Source organism: Pezoporus wallicus, unplaced genomic scaffold, assembly GCF_028554395.1.
Source record: "Pezoporus wallicus isolate ANWC-B61680 ecotype Strahan unplaced genomic scaffold, APGP_CSIRO_Pwel_v1 scaffold_7402, whole genome shotgun sequence".
Taxonomy (NCBI): domain Eukaryota; kingdom Metazoa; phylum Chordata; class Aves; order Psittaciformes; family Psittacidae; genus Pezoporus; species Pezoporus wallicus.
This window is the reverse complement of record NW_026641037.1, coordinates 831,536-856,656: the sequence shown is the minus strand read 5'-3', so window position 1 is coordinate 856,656 and position 25,121 is coordinate 831,536. Positions and strand designations below refer to the sequence as shown.

Here is a 25,121-nt window from a genome sequence, read left to right as displayed (position 1 = left end):
GGGCATGACATGCTGTGGTATGGAATACCTCTTTGGCTAGTTTGGGTCAGGTGTCCTGTCCCTGCTTCCTCTTGGCTTCCCCTCCTCCCTGGCAGAGCATGAGGCTCACAAAGTCCTTGGTCAGAGTAAACATTTGAGCAGTAACTAAAAACATCGGTGTTATCAGCTCTGCTCCCAGGACGAAAGTCAAAACACAGTGCAGTACCAGCTACTAAGAAGGAGAAAAAATGACTGCTACTGCTGAACCCAGGACAGTCATGTAGCCTCTAAATCTTTTTTTTTTCTTAATGACCTACACTGTGCAATATTAGGTATATAGATTTACAGTTGATTATAGTGAAATGCATGCTGCTTGCATGTGTTCATCCAACAAATGATTCAAATTTCTCTGGATCATTAACCGAACATTATTATTTATCACTTCTCCAATCTTTGATGAAATTTTTAAGTCACATCTCTGCAAGAGCCAGGATGGCTCTCCATATGAATATACTCACTCAACAATTTCTGTTTATAAGTATCCTGAAGTCTATCACACAACCCAAGTTTAAACCCTTTAGTACATACCTTATTGATTTGAAAGCATTCAAAAAAGCACATAGATCAAGTCAAAACACATGTTCCTCTATGTTCTGCTTAACCACTATGAGAACTATTACTGATGAAAGCAATCAAATCCTTTGATTCACACAGCTACAAAGTGGAATCCTACTTGCAAGGAAATCAAGTATATTCTCATTAATTAACCTGGATGATGGAATAGGGTGCACCCTCAGCAGTACAGCAGATGATACAAAACTAGGAGCAGCACTTAGTCATGCTGTCACTTAGAAGGACCTGGACAGGCTGGAGAAATGCGCCAACAGCAACCTTTTGAAGTTCAACAAAGGGAACTGCAAAGTCCTGCCCTTGGGGAGGAACAACCCCATGCACCAGGATACCCCTGGGGCTAACCAAACTGGTTGAAGGTGGCCCTGGGGGTCCTTGTGGACAACAAGCTGACCATGAGCCAGCAATGTGCCCTAACAGCAAGGAGGGCCAACAGCACAATGTGCTGCATTAGGCAGAGTGTTTCCAGCAGGTCAAGGGGTTATGCTTCCCCTCTGCTCAGCAGTGGTGAGGTGCATCTGGAGTGCTGGATCCAGTGCTGGGCTCCCCAGTACAAGAGACAAAGGACATATTGAAATGAGTCCAGTGAAGATGATTAGAACTAGATGACCTTTAAGGTCCCTTCCAGCCCAAACCATTCTGTGATATTTTGTACAAGTAGAGGCTAAGAGAGCTGGGACTGTTCAGCCCAATGAAGACAATGCTCAGGGGGATCTCACACACATGACAAGCACAAATGATGGAGACAGGTTCCTCTCAGTGGTTCTCAGTGAAAGGCCAAGAGGCAATGGACACAAACTAAAATGCAGGAAATTCCATTTATCCCTAAGGAAAAACTTTTTATTTATGGGATGGTGGTCAAACACTGAGGTGGATTCCCCAGAAAGGCTGTGGAGTCTCCACCCTTACAGACAGTCAAAGCTTAACTGACGTGTTCTTGAGCGACTTGCTCTGTCTCCCCCACCTCCTGCAGAGGCTGGACTGGATGGTCTCCAGGGGCACCTCCAGCCTCTGCTCTCCTGTGACTCTGCAAAAATATTCCCAGAGAATTCAGTGGGATGGCTACTCAACCAAGAATATTTCTTCTGGTTGTTTAGACAACTGCATATATGCAACCAAAAATACCTAGTAAATATATTAAGAATAATGAGATTAAGAGGAGTTATTATACTAGTAAAAGGAAACGCATTAGCACTTAAATTGCATATGCACAGACACAAACTCTGAATCTTAATTGTGCTAGGAAGCCAATTATTATTTAATTTAATTTTCCTTTTTAGGAGAAGATTACTGGGTAAATAAAACTGAAAATTAGCTACAAACAAAGCACTTATTTTATAATACTCCTACTAGTTTTAACAAATAGGAAGCTCAAGCTTACTGTAAAGGTGATGTGTTTCACAAATCCTGGAAAATGCACAAGCATAGACACAAAAGACAAGCAATAATTAATGACTACCATATCCACATGGCCATATGTAGAGGACATTAATATTTAGCATACAAGACTAATATCTCTATTTGCCAAGAAGCATGATTTAGCTAATGGAACAAAACAAAATATGTGTGAATGAAGTACAAAAAATAAAAAAAAGGTATGTCAAGGTTTAAGCCAACTTTTATGCTGATTGTTTAATTATTAACATAGATGAACTGAATGTTAAACTAGGAAATGCTAAAAATGTTTTAAAATGCACAAAAATATTTGTCCATTAACACTTAACAGCACACAAAAATCTAGGTGCCAAATTGCAATTTAAGGTCGCAGGTGATTACTAAATATATATGTCTATACTGCTATGCCAGCAGGGACTGCAACTGCTGAAGAACTGCCAGAAAAATTTCACCCAACCAGGATGAGTTGAAGCACTTTCTTATACTACTGTAATCAAACCTAAGCAATGGGGGATCGATTTTTTTTTTTTTTTTTTTTTAGTATCAGCATAAAAAAGCAGAAGTGAAAGAGAAATACCACGGGAAATGATGGTTGAAATGTCATAAACCCAACTATCTCTACATGAGTGTTGAACTGCTCATTTTGTAAGCTAGGCATCAAGCATTTTTTATACAGAAAAATACTGCATTTTGTATTTTACTGAGCTCATCAAGTTCAACATAGCAGGGTAAAAAAAAAAAAAAATCAGTTTTTCAAAATGACTGCCACTTTGTGCAACCCCTGAGAAAATGATGTTTCAAACTTTGCAACTGTAACCTTGCATCAGTGCAGATCCTGAAATGAATGCCTTCACCAGCAATTGCAGTGCCTTAAAACTACTCCAGGGGATTTCTACAAGCGTTTCTGTGCAGATGCTTTTCCAAATAGCAGTGGGATACAAGATGGTTTATGCAGAAACAGTTTTACCAGAAGCCTTTCATTCTGCTACTTTAGATGAGGGGAAAATGTATTTATACCCTATTAGACTCAATTAAATAGCAAGAAGCATTCTCCTTTCTTTGCCATTGTTCTCTCCTTCCAAGCAAAGAAAAAGTGAGTAAAGTGAAATATTTTAGTCTATATGGTCTCTCCTGATTTAGAGACATCACTTTCTGGCAAGCAGAAACCATTACAAGAACTGGAAAGATTCGGTCTGGGCTGAAACACTTTAAAAATTAGTTTGTTATGCCAGATTTATTTTCTTTTTATGAAAAAGATTCTATGTTCACCCACCTGCTTAGAACTTGACCAAAATTCAACCATTTGATTAGAAACCTGCATTCCATTTTAGTTTCTTAATCCAGGGAAAAAAAAAAGAAAAAAGAAAAAAGTATTTCAAATAATTTAATTCATTTAGAGAAGGAAGTTAAGGAACAAGACATTATTTTTCTCATTGTAAAAGTCACAGTTTTGGCAAGCACTTCTTTAAATGGCTTCAGCTTGATACCACCTTGGTCACGCAGTGCAGGGGTCTGCACATGCAGGGCACTCATACTTACTGTGATGCCTCCATGATGAATACATCAGGTAATGAAAAGATGAGCACATAAGACACTTTATAGACAGCTGGGAATGTGCATTTCCTACAATGCTTAGCACAGAAACGTACCAGTATTGCTGTGTCCTTTGTCAAACCATCTGTTTGACAGCAGCATATGAAGTGCACTTAAGAGGAATGCTGGTTTGGACTGGCAGGCTCACTGCAGTCCTTACTGTTTCTTTTAGCTGAAGTGATTTGTCCAGGTGGTTTACACAGAGCTGTTCTGTACCTAAAGGCTCTCGTGCAGAAAGGCAGGTGTACAGACAGTAATCTGTAAGTCCCTCCCTCAGGGTTTAGGTCATGGCATGAGGTAAATAAAAGTCTTCCCTCCTGCATTATGGTTTTATAACTGTGCATGGAAGACAGATATGACTTATTCTGAAAAGAAAAATCTGTAAATTTTGTTTTTTTTTTTTAAAGGACTTCATAGGGGCAGCACAGTATCGCCAGTTCCCTCCCTGCTCCTCTTGGTTCATTCTCCCCCAAGAACTAGGGTACCTGCAAGGTTCACATTGTTCCTTTTCCCAACAGAATCCAGCACACCTCAGTGAAATACTTCTGTAAATTATTCCAGTACCATTTCAAAATTCCAAAGCTTAGCAAGTAGAAAATGGACAGGAATCTCAAATAACTGCAGAGTGTCAACATACGAAATGCTATTATTTTGCTTTCCACAGTCATAAATCCCCTACACATCACCACTTTAACAGATGAGCACCCCTCAACCACTGCAGAAGCAGGCAGCACATCACCTACTCCTGTTCTGGAGCAGGAGCTTTGACCAGATGTTGTCCCCTGGAGCCTAACAGCCAGCTCCTGTCCAGATAAGCTTTTATGTTGGAAGCAAATCTCAAGCTTTCATTTAGGTTCCTGTTTCTCTTATGAGTGACCGTTATAAAAATTCTGTATCATGTTAATAATTAACCCACATTACATTCAATGCTGTGATGAGAAGGAGATAAGAATCAAGACAAACCATGTCAGTGTGAGAAAGTACATCTAGGAAGCTGGAGAGCCTCAGGGTTAATCCAAGCAGTTCTGCTGTACTGTTTGCTGCGAGGAGCTGGAGGGATTAATGAATAGAAGACACAACTGCAATCTGTTCCAGACATATTTACCAGAGTCCCCCTCTGTCTCTTCAAAAGCTGGAACAAACCCTGCCCTCAAACAGTTAACGAAGAAAATGTGGTTGTGTAGTCCTTTAAACAATTTACTGCTGGGCCTGATGACATTTTCCTTTAGCAATGTATATGGAAATCAAAATCTGTGAAGATAATGACTTTGAGATTCAATGATCTCTGTTGAAATGCAATTATGGTTCTTTTGCTTAGGTCCTCTACTCACTTCAGATTTCAAAGGCCACTGTATTGACCCACATTGCAAATAATGAGCTGGGAGCTAGTGAGGAAAGCACTGCATTCACAGTTTATGTAAAACTAATCCAACCCTGTTCAAGAAGAAAGCAAACTTTTGTCTCCTCTCTGTATGTGCTACTGTAGCACCAGTCTGCAAGAAAAAAAGGTTCTTCATGCCTGTCATACTTTGTGATCATGTGGGTGATAAGCAGCTGACACGTAAGATTATGGTACAACATAGTGTTTAAAAAGGCTACTGAAATCCTAAAATGTATAAACGGGGGAATAATAATGATTGATTGTAAAGTTATTATGGAATTGTTGATAGAAAACTATGCCTAGTTCTTAAACTTGGAATTTAAGAATCAAGAGAACATCTGAAGGTTTAAGAAAACAACAACAAAAAAGGAAAACAGTTTTAAAGAACCCCAAAGGTAACTGCAGGACATGCAAGGATCTGTCTCAATTTGCCAAAGCTAAGATCAAGTGGAAAAACTGGAAATGCATCTGCTAAATAGGGCTCTCTGTTTAGTCAGAAGGAATATGTCGCCCATAAACTCTCATGGAGAATCAGGTTACTCTCACCAAAGTAACTGCTGCTCAGAAGGAGTCTCCCTCCAATGAGCAGCACACAGTAACAGGTCAAACAGGTAAGGATGCAGAGAAAGCTCTGAAGCAAGAGCAGTTTGTGTGACTCACTGATCCGAGTGATGTTACAGAATTACAGAAAACAGCCATTGAGGGCATGAAGAGGTGCTACCTCTTCATGACGCCAGACCTTTACTAAGCCTGAAATGTCTCTAGAATTACATCAAAGAGCCAGGCTGTTCAAGGCCAGGTTGGATGAGACTTTGAGCTACATGGTCTAGTGGAAAGTGTTACTGTCCATCGCAGGAGTTTGGAACTAGACAGTCTTTAAGGTCCCTCCCAACTGAAACCATTCCTGTTCTGCTCAGAGCACACAGATGTTGTCTTTATTGACACAGAGATTGGATCATAGCTCCTCTTCCTAAAAAGAGTAGGAATAAGAGAAAGTTTTGGTACATCAGGAGAAAAGAATGGCCTTAGAAGCATCACACCTGAGTCCACTCAGTCCACTCTACTACAGAAAGTGTCTTTACCTTGGGATTCTGCATTTTTTTGTGCTGTTTGGTCTCCCAAGTTGAAGGACTTACAAACCAGTATTAAATACAACACCTTCTTCAGTAAGAAAACACAAACCTTCCAGAGTGGACAGAATTGATGACAGAGAGTAATTATATAAACTACTTAATTAAATGGCACAGACTCAAAGACAGGGACTTCATTAAATAGAAAAGCAGCCAATTCCAATCCATAAATAGTTTCCAAAGCATGCTCATTTTCTAGTGCCATTTCACTACATAAACACTGAGAGCAGTACCCCTGAGAGAAGGAGAGGCATAAATCAGGCATCCAGTTAGGATAAACACCATTGCCTGTGTATTATTATTTCTTCCCTCTAAAAATGTACACAGATAAAGAATAAAAAAAGAGTATCTCTTGCCTGTCTGATCAACACATCTTTGCTTATTGAGCCCAAATGTCTGTAAGCACATGGGGACCAGCTAATGCTCTTGGTGGATGCATGCACAGAGCCCACCTGTGAAATGGCCAGCATCTGCACACACAGAGAAGTTTGCATTGGGTTGGAAAGCACAGTGTGCAGAGCAAGGCATGAGGGCCTGACTGGGATGGAAGGTGCACCATGCCACAGGGCTGCAACAACAGCCGAGCACAGTAGTGAGTCAGTTTGCAGCAGGCTTGCCCTTGGTGCCTTCTCACCCAGCATTTGCAAAAGGCAGCAAAGAGATGAAGAGTCGAGGAGAAGCCTCTGGGGCTTTCTACCTCCTTTTTCAATCTTACCCTTAACCAGAGAGCCAATTTGTTCACTTGTTTTCTTTGAGGAGTGTCTGCCCTTCCTCCACATCCCTCCTTGTTTCCTTTGAGGACTGCCTGCCCTTCCTGCACATCCCTCAGTTCCCATTACCCACCCCAGATCTCTGCTGTGCTCTGACACTTCACATGCACACGTTTGTAGATGCAGCAGTAAAAGCAGATTGCATCTGATTTTAGAGATATTTATATAGGGTTCACATCACTTAAGTGCCTGATCAGCCAAATTACACTGAATTAAAAAGGAAGGAAAAATAAGGAGGAAAGAGACATAGAAAAAATGAAAAAAAGGGGTACTAATTAAAGGGAGAAGAGTAACTAAAGGGCAATGAAGTTGGAGAAAGGAAAGATGAAACCAATGCCAAGGAGATATAAGTTACCATTTAAACGACAGTTTCTTGAAACACAGTTTAATTAAATTTGGTAGTACACAGTAATTTTGTTGCTCTTGCTCATTAGGACAAGGGGTTGTTAACTGCACTTATTAGCAAGGCAGAAGGTCAAGTAGATTTCAGGCTATTTTCATCATTGAATAGATGGAGAAGGGGGACTGAGCAAGGAAATTATTCAGCCAAATGACTCGTTGAAACCCTTTGGCTGGGATTAGGATCTGCTGTTTCAGCAAACACCTCTTCTCTGTATTAGCTTCCAGAGTTCAATGCTTTTGCAGAACAAAACCACCAAACACAAAACTAGAAAACGAAACCCGCATAGGCAAAAGATCCTCAAACCACTCAAACATGAACCAAATAATTTCAATGGAACTTCAAATACATTTTCCTAAGGGGAGGAAAGTAACAATAAACTGATTTACTGAAGTGAGTAAGCAGCCCTCTGCTACAAGCTGAGACCTCTGTCAGGGACATGCTGCCTGCCCACAGACTCAAACCACAAACACATGCTCTGAGTCTTAGGAGAACATTAAAGAATATGTTGCAGTCATCGCTTTAGTAGTCCTTATATCTCTATGCATCATCACACTGTACTACACCTAAACTGGGACATTTCAGCAACATTAGACTTAAAGTTACAGCCGTGACCAGGTTTACTCCATACTGGGACAGAACCAGCAGACTATCAAGTGAGACTGATTAAATGTTCAAACAGTTTCTTTCCTTTACTGCTTCACTTTGCAATTTCTTACTATTTTTAAGAGCAGTCACAGCACGGATTAAATGTCCATGATATCACACTAAAAAAAAACTTCAAAGATGCAACTGGAAGTTATTCTGCTTCTGCATTAGAACCTTCTTGAAAAAGTTCCTGGTCTGAAGAGATAACAGCACAGCTTTGATTTTAAGCCTTTTGTATTGCTTAGTGTGTTTGTATATTATTGAAGTGACACAGCCTGAAGTTTTCAGATTTCATGGTGAGCCTTGAGACAACAAAAAGCACATACCTTTTTATCAGGAGTATGTAGTGAAGCAGCTTATGCAACTCAATTTAATATTCAACCTTTAACTTCCAGGAGTTTAAACAGAAATTTAAGCAAACCTGAGGCAACAATTCTAAAGAAAAACAGATCTGAAATTCAGAAGAACCCAATATATCACAAAGGCTGCTTGTGCTTTCATTTCATGGGGAGATTGTTATTTTGCAGAACAGTGAGTGCTGGCAGTGCCCCAGGACTTGGACCACTGCTTTAACCCATCACGCTCTGGCACATGAACCCAAACCCTTCTTCCCGTTGGGTACATCCGGAGGACTAGTTCCTACATGCCCAGTATATTAACTCTGCTGAAATGTGACATGCAGATGCCTCACATGAAGACATATGAGCTACCACCACTCTTGTGTGTCCTATCCACAGAAAGGAAATCTCAGATGCAAAGTTAAATGCTCTGACCAAGGTCACACCTTGGTAGAGAAGAAGTCAGACTCCTGACTCTTAACCATCCTCACCATGGCTCCTTTGGGCGTGGTGGTGGGGATGAGTGCAGGGTCACAGCTGATGGAAAAGCTCCTTCCAGGCTTGTTTACAATGGAGTTATTCTTAAAAAGTGCTTTACAGACACCCTGCGGTCATCAGCTCAGGAACAGTTGTGCACACTTTACTCCAGGCAACACGCAGCATCTTTTGGTTCACCATTTCTCAGCACTCCAGCACACAACACACCTTGTGAGGAGTAATATTGCTCAGATTTTCATCAAAAGCAACAGCAAAGTATAATATGGCTGTTTCCTATGAAACAGATTAACATGGCTAACAAGCAGCTTATTTTACAGCCTTGGCTTTCAAAAACTCGTTGAAATACCTGCCTCTTGCGAATAAATTACTTGCATTTTTCTGATTCAGTTAGCAGACAGCTTCTGAGGTATATAGCTGGAAGCTGTTGAGATCAAGATTATCTTCTCAGCAGAAAGGGCTGGTAACAAATCTTGCTTTTGCTGTCACTCAGGTTTTCAATTATTATTTTATGTATTCATCAATTTTTTCCTCCAAATTCTCAAGGCACTTGGTATCTGGGAAGATCCTATGCCCTGTCTTTTGGCCTGGTGCTGTGCCCTCACTTCAGTATTTTCTCCTGAGGATGAAAGAACTCTGGGTTTTCCCTCTCCCTCTCTTCATTACCCGTGCTACACCTGCACAAGCACTATTCTCTCCCTCACTGTTTTTTTCCATGCGTAACAACTGATGAAGATGTAACGGCTTAAAGAACACTGAGCTGGACCTGTGTACCATGAATGGGCTTCACTGATAAGAGTCTAGACTGCTACCAGAGGCACAGACAGCACTGTGCTCTGAACATGCATTGAATATTGTCTGCTGCACCAAGGCTTTACAAATCCCACCTCTCCTGCAGTTGCTGCAGTTACTTCAAAGTCCTTGTAAAAGAAACAGCTTTTTTTCCCCTTGCAGAATGCTTGTATTAAACCAACACATTCCTTGCACTTAGATACTCCATCCCAGCTTGCACCGTGTCCAGAAGTTTGAGGTAGAGAAACTCTGTGCAGATTGCACAGCAGAAGCAGGTTTGCTGAGAGGTGTGACTGAGACAATGTACTGTGAGGGAAAATTTCAAAACATGCAGGTGCCATCAAAGAAAACAGGGCCCAGAACAAAAGGGGCAGATCAGCAGCATAACAGGATGACTCTCAGATAAAGTTGCATGGGCTTACCTACCCACGTGTCTGCCTACACATTTCTAGACACCTCCATTGACATCTCTGTCAGAAACTTCACACCACACTGGCAGTATTGCTTTCTTGAAATTTTGCTTGTTGGAATGCCACTATTATTATTTTTTTTTAATTCCATCTGGATTTTTTCACAGAATTATTCCCATCCCACCTCTTATTTTCCATGAGAGTTTCATAATGGCTGTCCAAGCAAGGATCATGGCTGAGTTCCGCTCATAAAAAAACAAATCAGCTGTAATCTTTAAGCTGATGACTTGCCAATCTACCTTGGCTCTCCAGAGCTTTCTGAACTAAAATCCAAGCCACACAGCTTTAACATTTACTTGGGGATATTCACGCAGTGGTGCAAGATAACACAGTGGAAGCATAGCTCTTAATCTTCTCCTGCAAGTCCTTCCCTCATCTTCTTATCCAAGAGACCAGGAGAAACCCAGTATTATTCTTAGAAAAACATATCCAAGGTGTTATCTCCAACTTGGCTCTGTTTACTATACTTAATTAAATAAACCATGTCTAAACCTTCCCTATTCTTCCTGCACATCATCTGAAGATGCAGTTGCCTTTAAACGCTCCAAGCAACACGTTCCTTCAATAGCATTGCATTACCTCAACTATTGACCACCCCTCACGCTCACATCTAGCTTTAATTCCAGCTTTTCAAAATGCCACTACAATAGTGCTTCTCTGCCAAAGCCACTGTAAACTCTCTATTTTGAGCAGAAGAACATACTAAAGGGATGAACTGTGGTGAAACCAAAAGAGAAGAGCAGAATGGAAAAATATGCTTCCTGAGGTGTCTTGACAGATCAGGACAAAAATGTGAGAAAATAATTTAAAGCAGGAAACTGCTGGAGTCAAGGGTTCCTGTACTAAAAAGTGGGCTGTTTCTTGGCGACTGAAGTTGTGACACAAACAGAGACTGAGCAAACAACATCTGAAAAAATCCCAGTATCGTGAGTATGGTTGAAAGAAATAGTGCCAACACTGAGCAAAGAAAAAGGATAAAACAGGATTTGGGAATGTTGTGGGTGTGACAGAAACTTAATCTAAATAGAGACAAATAAAATACCAACAGGAAATATTGGGGATAGAAAAAAACCCTGGCAGACACATAGCACGTAGAAGACTGAGAAACCAATTTTGGAACCAACATACTGGTATATTGTTGCAGCCAAAGAATAATGAGATTGTTTCATGAGAATGCATATACAGGGAGGAAAAGGGTAGACAGAAAGGAAGCCCAACAACCAAAAAGCTTGTTACAGAAAAGATAAATTTTAAAAGACACCTTTTAATGACAGCATTGATGAGAAAGTTAAAAGAAGTTAGAGATGCTTGAGGCACTTTGTAAATCAGAGAACATCATTAACTGTCGAAACATGGACACACTTGAATTCTCAACACTCATTCATTACAATACCTCTCTGTGAGATAGGTATTCCAAGACTAATGCCCCAGACTACAGTTATATACAAAATGTCACTCCATTTCCCCAAAGAAAACCATAGACTAGAAGTTAATGCTGCTGCTAAGAGCACGACCAACTTCTGAGAGGCTTTCTACAGGCAAATCCCCAGGTCCTGGTATTATTCAGTGCCCTGACAGGTTTTAAGTCACTAAACTTACAGTCTATCAATTCCCCGTTTTCTGAGAAAAGCTTATTTGGTCGGGATGAGTACTGATAAGAGCACTAAGTTGTACTTCACTTGAAAAGAAATCTGCACTTAAAGGTAGCTTTGACAGCAACATAAAAAGCCCAGTGCCAATCCCTCTCTTGGTGTGTATGCCAGCTCAGTAGCTCAAAATCAGACTAGTTTGCTTTGCTCGGCCTTTTGACTTAATTTTGCCTATTTTTAATTCATCCCATTATAGAAAGGAAAAAAAAAATCCCCTTCAAAATAAATACTGAGAATGAGCTTTAACTTAAAGAGCCCCACAGATACATATATATAAACCTAAAAATATCCTAGAATGAAAGTGCAAGAATCTGACAGCAAATTAATCTGATGAGCTAAACTGAATGCATATGTTTTGTAGGCAAAAATGCTGCTTTAAAGAAACATTTTGTTTCCTACATAAAAGGCTCCACAAAATGTCAGAACAAAACATGTAGGTAAGAAGCCCGCAAAAATTTAATCAGGGCTACTTCTGAACTTCTCATCTCAATTTCTGAGTCCATAAACTCCCTTTCCCTTACATTTAGAAGCAATAGCTTCAAAACCAGCATTTTAGTGAACTGGTAAATTGAATTTGCAAGAGCAACAACTGTAGGAAATCAAGATAAAATGCTTGACATTTCTTGATGCTTAAAATATATTCTGTTTTAACATTTTCCAAAGTTTTGCAATAAACTACTGCTTAGAAATAAGGCAAAAATCAAAGGGGGTAAATTAATTAGAACACAAAATTATGTAATTAATGTTTTCCTTATATACAATCATGAGAAATTATATTTTTAAAGAACTGCAGATTAAATTACCCAAAAGTGAAATCTTTATTCCCAGCAATTAAAGGAATAAAGAAACAAAATTGAATCTGGCTTGATTTCATTCCACTGGATAAATAGTTATTTCACTTCATTACCTATATCCATACACAGGTGTTCTGGAGAGTTTCTACATAAATATCTCATATTTCCCTTCCATGAAGTTTAGTTTGGTCACTATTCAAGTTTCACATACACACGAGGAATTACAGGCTACTTTTTGGTAGCAGTATGATCTTTATCCTGCTATTTTTACTTCTTGTTGCCATCCTTTTGCCCTTGGCCTCTTTGTACAGCTTTCCCACTTCTATTCCTCCTCCTACTCTCAGTTATTTGGCATCCTTTCTTAAAGCATCTGGTTTTATTCTTAAACTCCTTAAATTATTTGACAAATTAGAATTTATGGGTTCAACTTTTTAACACAGCCTAAAGACTGTGTTGCTCAACCTTGTTTTCCCACTGTATGCTTTTTGTATAATGAGACATTTTTAATATTAAAATCTAGTTTATAAATTTTCCTTGGCAAGGCCTATATGATATGCCAGTTATTATACTAAGCACACACAGAATAAAAAGAACAGTAAATCACAGCTGTATATGAAAACCAAACTATGTGCATTCTTCAAGTATCACATTTAGGTAATCTGACTGAGATGGTATTAAAACTTCTTAAAATTATTTCAGATGGCACTTTCTACACATCAGCAAAATGTGACTTATAGAAAAGGCTGTTACTGGTACGGGATAAGGGCAGGACTCAGAAACAGTCCTATGACTGAACTCCAGGTTCTGACTCAACTGAAAAAACAGGTTTATGAGCCGGAACACTTCAGCCAGTCCCCTAAAAAACTTCAGTTCCACAAGGACAAAAGAAAAGGCATCACGGCTCATAGCTAAACTGACTTTACTGTTATAGGGACCATGGTTGAGCTGAACATGGACCTCTCCAGATTAGGAAGGCCGTAAGGGATAACTAGAAAGGACAGGCTGGTACATGCTTGACAGATGCCTTCAACAAGGAGAGACCTTGCATCCTCTCACCTAACAGGTGCTCCACTGTTGTTAACAGGACACTCCCACCTCTGCTAACAAAGGTATGTATGCTATGCTGGCCTGAGCTCTAACATGTAGATGTAATACCATGTCTCCCTGGGCTGTCCGAGAGTGTCTTCTTAGTCTGAGAGCAGAGCAGACTCAAGAGGCCAGCTGGTGCGGTGAGGTGGTTTAGAAAGGTTTTCCTCTGTCATTGCTGATGGCACCTTCCTGCCAGAACTGTTCTGTGAACTCAGGATTGTCACCTACAAGTGACAATAAGCTACCACCAGTTGAAATCAAGTCTCACACATACTGAAAACAAGTCCAGGCTCCCAGAACACCTCTGCACATTAGAGGGCATAGGTGACAGCTTTTAACATAGATGGAAACTCCAGTAACTTTCCTACCAGAGTTGTTTATCCAGCTCAGTCTCGTTAACAGCCCATACGATACTACAGAGAGTGAAGCAACACAGATACATTCCCTGCCCTCTCCTGGGCACTGTGACCCATGCTGAAATTGCACTCATCAACCTTTCCTTTCCTGCACCCTGCCAAAAAGAGCCCAAAAGAAAGCAGGACACAAATGGGACCCGAGAATCAATTCAGAGTGGCATGTCCACAAGGAGGGCCCATGGACCTGCTAGGTATTTTCTGGCTTTTCGCTGGTAGCACCTTTCTCAGTGCTACAATCATGGGCATTGTGTAAAATAAAATATGTAACTACAGGGTCAAGCAAAAAAAACTGTTAAAATGTTTTTATAGTTGGGTGTCCAAGAAATAATCAGACTTTTGCTTAAAAACCAAGTTGGAAATTCATTCAAATAATGTCTCTTAGTGATTTAGCATCCATGTACTTTTTGTAATGATATCAATTACAAGAAAAATCTGTGCTCTGTTATTCTCTTACCAAATATTGCCAAAATAACATGCAGATTGTTTCTTTCTAAAAGGACTAACACCTACTTCAACTCTGAAAGAGGCCAAATAATTTCCATGCAACTTTAAATATTCATCTAGAAAATGACCTGAGGTATAAACATGAAGGGGAATTCAGGGCAAATTACATCTTTAACATTTGGCTCTCCAGCAGTACTGTGACTGTTTTCCTTTTCATTAAAGGTGTCTAGAATAAAAACATGTCAGATTTGGCATTTTGAATTTTTAATAAAATACCAAATGTTATAACCATAAAGAGAAGCAAAAGCTTTCCCTTAATTATTTCCATAAATCTATTGAACCTTCCTATATTTTTTGAAATGTCTTCATCAACTCTAGCAATGACAGGTTACACAGGGGGAACCCAGCATAGGCAAACCCTGCAGGCTCTGCATCTGAAGATTCTGCATCATGCGAAACAGAGAGGGAACAAGAGAGGCTTCTCCTAGTGAAACAAGACCACCAGCTTTGCTGGAGAGCCCACCAGTGGAAACTAAACAAATGTGAACAAGCTAGAAACCTGTACAATCATATTCCGTATTACTATGCAGAAATAATTTCATATCCTTAGACAGTAGCTGCTTTGCAGCACTGACTTGTTCCTCTGCAGTAAACAAACAACCCAACAAAGAAACTAAACTGATTTTTCAGAGGAATTCATAACTGGGGGAAAAAAAGATAAAAAAAAAAAATCAAAAAAAAAAATCAAAGAATTCCCACTTTCTGGCCTAAATCTCTGCAAAAGTCACAGTAGCTGTTATCTCTGAATGAAAACCTCAACTTTGTACCTCTAGCATAAATAAAACACACTTTGCGCTGATCCCACTGCCTTTCCTGACTGGGATAAATACTTCAGAGAATTATCTTGGATTTAAAAATAGAGTATTTTGGCCTGCCTGAAGGCGATGTGGCATCATTATATGTTGCAGCCTAAAACCCTGCTTTGAGCTTTGTTGCTGGCTTGCCTCATTCTGAGAAATTTAAGAGCTCAGTCAGGTCACAGAAAGACAAAACCAAGAACATGTACTTCAATCATAGCACCTGTTTGCACAAAAGCTTCCTGGTAAAAAAACATAATGGCCATAATTAAAAACTCTCGTAATGGAAGGAATATTGGTTACTTCTAGCTACAGAGCAGTGGTCTGAACAAAGTCTTTGATGTATGCCTAAGCCTCAATAAATGGAGGAAACAATCTCACTGTCCTGCACATAACACTATAAACAATAAAACCCCAGTTCTGAGGGTAAAACAAAGGGTTTGGAGCAACCCATTCCTGGAGGTATCACATTCCAGAGGATATAGCAATAATCACGAGCAGTGTAATTTAATTAGTACTTTCACAACTGCATCTATGAAGGCTGCAGCAGGTAGATGTAGACCTGAAGGAACAGAAAGCTGCTGTCAGTCTATCTTAATTATCATTCATAAATCAGAATGAAACTGACTATATTTAAACTGCTGGAACATAAAAAGTCTTATAAACAGATAAATCCTCCCTACCTCAGATCCTCCATCAACAAGGAAGCAATGCAAAATATTACTAAAACCAACATCCTATCCAGGGCTTTGTTTGCAGGTTTATTGAAGATGGGGGGCAAAATTTTTTCCAAGATTCCTCTTTGATGTATCCCTTTTAGTATTATCTTAAGAGAAATTTTTTGAAAGTGTTCATCACAGAAGTGGACAGGATGTTTGTACATTTCCTATTTGAAAATGGAATTTTTGTACCCTGGAACAAGCAGCCATGTCTGATGCTCAAAACACATGCTTTTCATGGTAGCTGTTAGAATAAAAGTTGGAATAGGATTCAGTCCGTGACTGGGAGAAAAAACATTCCTGGCCTGAAATCCATACTCTTCTATGTTTTAACAGTTGCACTGACATCAACAGCCTGCAAGCACACAGAGACCCATCCGGGACCTTGGGAAGCAAGTGCTGCATACACTAAAAAAAGCAATGTTGACATAAGACTGGAAAAGAAAAAGCTACAGATGATTGCAAACCCAAGAACCTCTTCAAATGCAGGTGGGTTGGGAAAAACAGGGACATGAGAAGACAGGAGTGTGATTACCACTGCACTTGCAACTGCTAAAACACCACCTCCACACAAGAAAAACATGGCCATGTTTTGCTGTGGCAGCAAAACCACTTCTTCATTGTGCTTTTTTTCCACAGAGATGCAAGACAAGCTTGATTTAACAGCAAGTTATCATCCAAAGGGACAGTCCTGCTCTTTCTCACCGCCAAGCTCATGTTCCCATGTCATTTACATTACATCCAGCAAAAAAGCAGTCAAGGACCTGTGGATCAGCTTACTGATTTGACTGAAAGCTAACTATGGAAAAATGAAGGGCTGGCATCAGATCTTCAGTCACAGGCATGACCTGGTAACAGGCCAGTCCTGAGGCAACACACCACCAGAGGAGTGGCGTACCCATTTCCGTCTTCTAGGCCACTACTCCACTGGCAGTGTCAGTCACACTGCCATCTAGGAGAGACAGCACAGCCTTATGCCCCTCATCTTAAATATCTCAATATAGTTATGAACCGACTGCCAAAAAATGCAGAAAAAAATATGTGTAAATAGTGAGTTCTAAATCTGCATAACTGAAGGAAAGTAACTTCACATGCTACACATTAATTAGTTTCACAAACTTCATCTCCTTCCCTCCCTCCTTCTTGCCCTTCTCCTACTCAGCCTGGCCTTTCCTGATAATTTAAGATACTTCTTGATGAAGAGCAGTTCAGGCTGCCAACCAGGGTAATGAAGGAAGTTTGTTTGGTTGCAGGTTCTAAACCTCCCACCTCATTTATTTCTCTCTGGAACAATTTTGAAAGTGTTTCTATTTTCTTCCTCTAAGACAGCAGTGGCAAATATTGATCTGTGTTAATTTCATTCTGCGCTAATAAGGTCTTCATTGCCTCTTCTTACCCTGGAACTGCTGAAAGTTCCGTGTTATTAAATCCCACTACAACACCTCTGTGAGCATGAAGAAGTATTCTTCCTTCCAGCTTTGTTTTCCCTTGCCACTGAATCTAAGTACCTCATAATGAACAGTTCTTCTTAATAATATTTACTAGGAAGGGACTTGCCAGCTTTTAGTTCTCATATATCTGTATCTAGCCACCAGCAAATTTAAAACAAACCATTTTATCACCATTGCTAGTTTTAGTTGTGTCCAAGAAAACCTCCAAGTGAGTGTTAGCTGGACTGAAACACTTCATTGCTCTTTGGTACTTTTTCAAGGCACTAATTTATGGAGTGCACACAGAATACGGAGCTTTGTTGTGTTTTAATAAACTGTATTATTTCTTAACTGCATTGTATGTTACACAGTGTCCAATATATAGCATGAGATGAAAGCAATATAAAACAACTTAAGTAACAGCATATCCAAGTTATCTTTATTTTCCTTTCAGTGCATCATCAAAAAATTAGAAGGGAATGTGAAGAAAGAAACACAGAAAAGTGAGTTTGCCTGAAAGGGAGCAGAAATACAGCTTACGCCTGCACAGAATATACATATGGATACACTCTTTTCTGCTAGTATGGCACATTCACAAAGCTGGTCTTTACCAACCACTGTCTCTCCTTCATGAAGGGCAAGAACAGCAAAGTCCAAATATAAAACAAATGTTCAGTAGGCCCATGCCAATACAAAAAATTGTTGCATTTTCTCCTAAGTAAAGAACCAGAGACTGGAGATCTTAACTGAGGGAGATGTGTCTATATATAGAGATATGTATGTATAAAGAGATGGTGTTAAGAAATAGTTCTCTCTCTAACTGGAAAGATTTCAGGAGTAGTGACATTGTTATGCTTCAGATAACTGCTGACAGCTGTAAAATAAAGCACTACACTAGGGAAAAAAAAAGCAGAAGAGAAAAAAATGGGATAAAAGAACAGGAAACGATTTACGAATAAGTGAAGAAAAAGTCATCTGGTGCAGTTATGAAGGTCACTATATAGAAAAACAGATAAAGACACAGCCAGTTAACTCACTGCACTTGAACAATCAACAAAGAAAAATTAAAGGAAAAGATGTAAGAACAATCCAGCTCAGCAGCAGGGCTAGGAGATCTTAAGGAACAGCTGGATGAGACACTGGTACGAGAGCACTGAGTGCAGTTCTCCAGACAGAACTCCACACAGCAGGGCATTCAAAACCAGCAGGATAAAAAGGAGGTTGAAACAAGAGAGAAAATGTGTTACTGGCTTGCACAAAACCTTGGGCTGCTGCAGCAGCTGCTGGGGATCTGCAGGCCTGGAGAATGAGTGGAGGACAAGGGGCATCAGCTGCAACTCTGAAGGCAGATACAGAGCTGTCCTCCTCCTTCAAACAAGGGGACTTGTGACCCCTCATAGGACAGAGGGCTATGGAGATACTCATAGGGCTGGAGAACCTCTGCTATGGAGACAGGCTAAGTGAGCTGGGGTTGTTCAGCCTGGAGAAGAGGAGGCTCTGGGGAAATCTGAGAGTATCCTCCCAGTACCTAAAAGGGCAGACAAGAAAACTGGAGAGGGACTTTTGAATAGGGCATGTAGGGACAGGACAAGAATGAATGGCTTTAAACTGAAAGAGGATGGATTTAGATGAGATATGAGGGAGCTCTTTACTGTGAGGGTGGTGAAGTACTGGCACAGGTTGCCCAGAGAAACTGTGGCTGCTCCATCCCTGGCAGTGCTCAAGACCAGGTTGGATGGGGCGAACCTGCTTTGAGCAACCTGCTTTTGTGGAAGGTGAGCTCCCTACCTGTAGCAGGGGTTTGAAACTAGATGGTCTTGAGGGTCCCTTCCAACCCAAACTGTTCTAGGATTCTGCATTTTGTAGAAGGCTCACGCTGGAGCAAGATACCTGATGTAAACACTGTACTTACTGACTTTATTGCTGTGTAAAAGCCATCAAGTCCGCAAACAAAATGATAGAAGAAAGAAAATTCAAAGCAGCTACAAAAAAGTCCCATACACAGACTGCTTCTCAAGCCTTACAGAAAAAAAGGCTCGGGGAGTTCAAACGTATAAAACTGTAACCTGTGCTGTAACACAAGCTGTGTAGGAAATTATCAAATAACACATCATAAAACTACCAGTATGGCTCAATGCGCAAGTCCTACTGGCACTTTATTACCAAACAGGCTCTTAATTTTCTTACAGTTCCCTGCACTGGAAAAAAGGGTTTGTTTTTAATTTCAGCTATAATGCACATGATGAGGGGCAAGCTGGCTTTCAGCTCAGGTTAGCAGCTTAAAATACCTCCTTGTTATTTTAAAACCAATTTAGCTAATTCAGGCTAATTGAAAGAAATTGCCCTCCAAGTAATAGCTGTCTGCAGAAGTTGCATACACCACATCAGTGTTTTGGGAAAAAACCCAACATTATTAATAATAAAGGATGAAAATAAGAAGGATAAAGAAAATTCTATTTAACAAAAAATGAATGCAAGTAACTACCTCCGCATATCTAAATTGTTATTCCTCTCATGAGCAGCTTTTCACAGCTTACTGAAATTCACATATTGTCTCTGCAGTAGATGTACTGTTGGAAAAACAATTACAGAAGATGACAAATGAAGTAAATTATACCCAAACTGCGGCTATAAAAAAAAACCAAAACCCTGTCTGCTTCATATCTTGATGTTCTGAGGTATTTTTAAGACTAGAAAGTTCAGAGGTTAATCCAATAAATATAATGGTATTCGCCAGTTTTAGAATCCATGGAACACCATTCTTAAATATATCACAACCCACAACATCTACACAGAAATTGATCTTGGCAAAGGGAAAATCCTGCTCAAATCCCTTGTAGAAAAAGGCTGCACAAGTTAAAATTTAACGAACGGACTGCAGAAAAAGGATTTTGAATTTATCATAAGACCAGACTTGCACAGCTGTTTCATTCTGGGTTCTTGGATACAGGTTTCGAGTTAAAAGATAAAAATCCTGAGAAAGAGGCGAAGTCAAGTTTGGACCCAGGGAGGTGCCTCACAACAGGGCAGATGCATGTTTGGTGATGACGATGCAGGTACTGATTCTGGTCATGTTATAAACTTCTCAGACCAGCTCCCGGCTAATCACAGGAATGATGGCACTAATGTACTAAAAAGCAATTATACCTGCTTCTGCTTCCAGCAGGCAAGTCTGCTAACAGTTGGTATTTATTACCTATTCTCCACTTCATTAAATATGGGTTATTACAGAAGGGAAACAACAGTGGTGTAACTATTGTTTACATCTAAAACAGAATTAGTTTTACTTATCACAGGGAACAGAAACTAAATCACTAGAATTACAGAAATTAAATACAAATTGCTTGGTATAATGTATTACTTCCTATAGGCAAAAGTTAGTGTTACTGTTTACTTTAACAGCATACCTAAAAGCTGACATTCAGGAAAAACAGGGAAATGAACTGTAACTTGCAAGGAGAGAGCATCTCTACTTGGAGATCTCCTTTTGGGGGGAGAAGGGGAAAGGCACAGCACTGTCCCATCATGGTCTTCAGACATCGTCCCTCCTTCAATGTATAAGCAACTTTAAAAGTCTCCTTGAGGAGTATAGAGCTGGACATGAAATCACAACCATGCAGTACTACACCTAGTTCTGAGGCCAACATAAGTAGGATCTGTTGGAGCAAGTCCAGAGGAGGCCACAAAGATGCTCAGAGGCCTGGAGCACCTCTCCTATGGAGACAGGCTGAGAGCTGGGCTTCTTCAGCCTGGAGAAGAAAAGGCTTCAGGGAGACCTTACAGCAGCCTTCCAGTACAGCGCATGTAGGGATAGGCCAAACGGGAATGGCTTTAAGCTGAAAGAGGGTAGATTTGCATGAGATATTAGGAAGGAATTCTTTCTTGGGAGGGTGCTGAGGTACTGGCACAGGTTGCCCAGAGAAGCTGTGGCTGCCCCATCCCTGGCAGCATTCAAGGTTAGGTAGGACAGGGTTTTGAGCAACCTGATCTTGTGGCAGATGTTCTCATGGAAGCCTGTGGCTAAAGGGTTGGAACTAGGTGTTCTTCAAGGACCCTTCCAAACCAAACCATTCTAAGATTCTATGATTTTAATTTAACCAAATAAATTACTTTTTTTCTGCAATTAATGTAACATTAACATCACATTATACCTTAAACTGCCATCAAGAAAGAAAAAAAAGAAAAGAAGACAGAAATTAAACCTACAGCTAATAGCATGAATAGCACAGAACCTGAGTGTATGCGGGGAGCGTGGTACATACTACGGGGATCAGAATCTGAACTCCAGCATTTTGAATTTAGGGGATTACAGCCTTTAGAATGTTCTTTTAATGCTGTCTGAGTGCATATAAACATTCTTAAAACATTTAAAGCAAAGGAGTAGATTAAATGGCATTCTCCTACACTTGCCATATTTGTGAATGCATACACCTCTTTGCAGTTGCAGAGTTTATTGAGCATAATAAAAGCCTCAGGGAGAGGTTTATTCTTGACAAAAATTAAAGTGGCCAAATTGCTGCTGACATGTGCCTCGCATGTCAGGTTTTTCTCCCTAAATTTACAATGGCATAAACATTTAATAAATAAACTTCAGAATCATAATGAAAACCTTAGTGCAGAACTGAAGGACACTTTAATAGAATTAAGATCTGAATTTCAGATGTAATTTTTGCTTCAGATGCGAATGCAAAAACACACATATAAATAAAGAATTTAGTATTTTGAATATATAAGCAATATTTCTAAATGGGAATAAACTATTAACAGACAGCAAAGGCTGTGGATATTCCTGTGAAGTGGTGCCCATGCAGAGCTAAGAACCTACCACATAACTATTATTTCAGCTGCTGCTAACATAATTATTTTAAAGAATCTGCAAGATTTGTTTCCATTTCAGAAATCCTTCATGCTTAAGAAACTCCACTTGCCTCCCCGTCATGCTGTCACCCTTCATTAGCTATAACAAAATCTATTTACACATCAGAGTAACGGGTAAAATTGTGTACTGGCCTTCTGAAGCCCATTGTGGAATGTTTTTCCCCCCCCAGACTGTGAGAACAGTTAGAAAGGAATGTCTGTGAGGGAAAGCCTGGACTATTCCCTAAGTTGAGATCAAGGCAGTGGGGCAAGGTGGTAGTAGACATCTTCCACGTTCACTGCTGTCCGGTTGCCAGCCCATGAAAAAGCAAACAGGACAGCCAATGGACAGGAAGATAAAGTCTATCCCAAAAATTACGCAAGTTTTGCTAAAGGACAAAAAAAAACGGGTACATCAAGCAGAACATACTGAAAGCAAACTATAATTCTACAGTGCTATTACCTGGGAAATTCCAAAATGATACCTGTTAAGGCCATTGGAGTAGAACTGATACAGGCTCCAAAACCAGTCTACTGAAATGATCCTACTATACTATGCGTTTGCTGTGTCTGGGTTATTACTCAGGTATAACCTCTCCTGTTTTTGTAGATGCCAACTTGATATCTCCATTTAATACAAAATACAGAACAGTGAAAAGATGATTGTTTTGTTGTTGGTTTTTTTTGTTTTTTTTTTCTTTTTATGCAATAAGGCTGCTGCATTAACAGCAGTCATGGATTTCCTGCATTAATGAAAGCCTAGCATTAAGGCATTTCAGTAAGACAAGAACAACCTGCGTCTTTTGCCATGCTTACAACTACTATTGCATCCTGCTACTTCTCTAGTGCTACTTCTGCAATGCAATGCTTAAAAAACAGAGATGAATTTTTTCCCCTCTATAAAATCACTCTGAAGATGGAGCAAAGCAAAAAGGGGAAGTCTGGGCTATAGTTCCAAGAATGAACAACCCCCTAGCTCACGGACTTTCTTACTGCATTCAGGAAGCACTGGTTGCTGCTCCAGAAATGCCAAAGAGACTAAAATGATGCACATGCAGCAAAGCTAAAGCACAGGTGAAGCCATTGCTTCAGGTGTCTCCCATCCTGAACGTGGGATTTCTACATCTATCCACACACAAGCACCAACAATGGCATCTGGTGACACAGGAACAAGGCTCAGAAGTGACGTGGTAAAGATGCATTTGATAGTAAGGTGCCGCCACTTAGCACAAAAGTGATGACGCTCTCAGAGTCTCTGACATACATTAATTCTATCAAAAATTTCATATAAGTTGCTTGTACCATTCACACTACATTTACAGGACTGGCAATATGAGGTAATAATTTGAATATTCTAGACAACATCACAACAGTATAAAACCCGTATGCTATATCTAAATACACATAAATTATAACATACATATAAATAATATATTCAGCGTATACATTGCAAGGTGAGTACTACACAAGCTCTTGCTTTACATACAGTGCAACAAAAGTTTTCAAAAGCTGTCACCTCTTTAAACTGAAAAGTCCCATCAGAGGAAAGTAAAACTGCTTAAAAATAAATGATGCCCAGCCATTTCCAGAAAAGTTAGAGGAGGAGATAGAGGAAGATGCTGCTCTTTCTATGATGAGAAACCCAAACAACTTGTTTTGTTGCTTTTGTCACAACAGTAGTAGCAAAAAAGGAGATTATTTGTTTGGTACGTTGGGGATAAGGGTTACTATGCTTGAGACTTGATGTTCTGTTACCGCCGTAGGCTAATGCAAATCTGAAGTCTGGAAATGGCACAGAGAAGACATGATTTGTTACCCAAGAACAACATTCATCCGTAACTGGTGCCAGAATCACTTGGCACTTGGATCACTTGGAAAAGGACAATTTTCTTTGCCATGGTTGTCCATTTTTTTGCAATGACATATGTACTATCAATATTTATGTTGGCACTGCACATGCCTTTGATGGGGTCTGAAACACTATACACTGATAGGCTTTAACCTACACAAGAACATTTACAGAGACCATGCAACATTATTTAAGATCATTATTTTGTTTTTGCAGCAGTACAGTTGCTGAAGTTGGCACACAATAAACAAATGACAAAACTGGTGTATACAAAATCATATCCACAATAAATCCACATTAATATGTTTTAATAAATTCTTTATCAGTGCAAGTTTGGCACTGGGCTTTATTAGCCCATTGTTCAAGACAGGCATACAAATTAAATCATAATCTTGGTCCAGAGCTTCACACTGATTATTGATATGGGTCCACCATCTCAAGCCTCAGGATAGAAAACATTACAAATTGCTTAGGCAAAATGCAACACTACCCAAACGGATAAAGGTAAACTGTGCAGAGACATGCTTTCTATCACCCCTGCTCAGCTTTTACAACCAAAATCCCCCATCAAAATTGAAGGGTATCACAAAACTCACCCCCCATGGTGTGCTCCTTTCATCTACATCCTCTTAGATGAGACAAAGCAACACTTTGAAGCACCATTTAACAAGGAAAGCAAACATTTCACTTCACAAACAAATACCACCTGGAAAAATGATACAAAGCAAAATGAGTGATGTTATGTACCTTAGCACAATCCAGCTATTCTTCAACTAGGACAAGCAGTACAGGAACCTGTAAGGCATGAAATATGTGTGTATAAAAGCTGAACAGCTTAAAAAAAAAAAAAAAAAAAAAGAAAAGGCTCTTTGAATAGTCTGAATACCAAGAATCAGTACCAAGAAGACTCCAAGTTTCAGAGACATACTGCTGAAATGACACTTGCTCCAAAACAGGAGACGCGCGTTTCTGCAGAACAAAAGGCTCCCTGCTTCT

General features: G+C 39.8%; 1 protein-coding gene across 3 annotated transcripts in view; it reads right to left on the bottom strand.

Annotated features, from left to right (window-relative positions):
* PPM1L (protein phosphatase, Mg2+/Mn2+ dependent 1L) overlaps positions 1-25,121 on the bottom strand; it is a 105,806-nt gene that overhangs the window by 38,398 nt on the left and 42,287 nt on the right. The window contains exon 1 of one of the 3 annotated variants that reach the window (XM_057421817.1): positions 24,722-24,834. The exons of the other annotated variants lie outside the window; for them this stretch is intronic. The gene's annotated coding sequence lies outside the window, so the exon portion shown is untranslated. Of the gene's footprint in view, positions 1-24,721; positions 24,835-25,121 lie in introns of those variants that run through there. 3 annotated transcript variants of the gene reach the window in all.